We start from the raw sequence: 1,363 nt of genomic DNA on the forward strand, positions 1-1,363 counted from the left end.
AGACCTTTTATGAAGTTTGACCTTAATTTGTGACCTTGACCTTTGAAGCCGAGGTGATGAAAGTGTATGCAACACTATCTAGTGCTGATGTGTATATTAAAGAAGTTTAGTTAAATTTATTTAAAAGGATCAGAAGTTATAGGCAGGACAGGCAAAGACCTTGTATAATGTTTGACCTTGATTTGTAACCCTGACCTTGAAGTTCATGACACTTCAGTTAGTCATGATGCACTTGTTCAAGAAGTTTTGTTAAATTATCTAAAAGGATCAGAAGTTATAGGCCAGACATGCAAAGACCTTGTATGACTTTGACCTTGATTTGTGACCTTGACCTTGAAGATGAGGTGAGAAAGTGTATGCGACACTCTGTCTGATGATGATGCGTATCTTCAAGATGTTTTGTTAAATTCCCTTAAAAGGATCAGAGGTTATAGGCAGGACATTCAAAGACCTTGCATGACTTTTGACCTTGATTTTTTACCTTAAGTCTGAGGTGATGAAAGTGTACACAACACTCCGTCTAGTGATGATGCATATCTAAATTATTTTTAAAAAACCCCAAGTTAGACGGTTCAAGTAAAGATTTTGCATGGCTTTTGACCTTGATTTGTGACCTTGACATTGAAGTTGGGGTGATGAAAGTGCACATGACACTCCATCTAGATAGGATGAGTATTATCAAGTAGTTTTGTTAAATTATCTTAAAGGGATCTGTGTTTAGAGGCGGGACGCAAAGACCTTGCATGACTTTTGACCTTGATTTTTGACCTTGAAGCTGAGGTGATGAAAGTATATGTGAGACTGTCTAGTGATTATGTGCATCTTCAAGAAGTTTTGTTAAATTATATTAAAAGGCTCTGACGTTCGAGGCGGACGCATAAAGGCCTTGCATGGCTTTTGACCTTGATTTGTGACCTTGACCTTGAAGCTGGGGTGATGAAAGTGTATGCTTCAAGAAGTTTTCTTAAATCATCTTGAGTGGATCAAAAGTTATGGGCAGGACAAAAGAGAGTTTGCATCCAAAGGATAGTTTTTGCACAGCAGCTGTTTGTTTGAGCCTTATTTTTCAGTCCGTTAGTCTGCCTCTCATTAACCCGGCAGCCAAGGAGTGACGGACATAGATATGTGGTTACCACGGTGACCAGATCTTTTTTTTTTTTTTTTTTTCCCCTCAATTTCGATGCAGATTTGTCAAGTTTGGGCAGCAGCTGCATTTTATTTTCTGGAACATTCTCTGTTGTTGTTGTTGTTGTTGTTGTTGTTGTTGTTGTTGTTGTTGTTGTTGCTGTTGTTGTTGTTGCTGCTGCTGCTGCTGCTGCTGCTGCTGCTGCTGCTGCTGCTGCTGCTGCTGCTGCTGCTGCTG

The sequence above is a fragment of the Nematolebias whitei genome, chromosome 23 (genome assembly GCF_014905685.2).
Source record: "Nematolebias whitei isolate Nwh7 chromosome 23, NemWhi1, whole genome shotgun sequence".
Classification (NCBI taxonomy): Eukaryota; Metazoa; Chordata; class Actinopteri; order Cyprinodontiformes; family Rivulidae; genus Nematolebias; species Nematolebias whitei.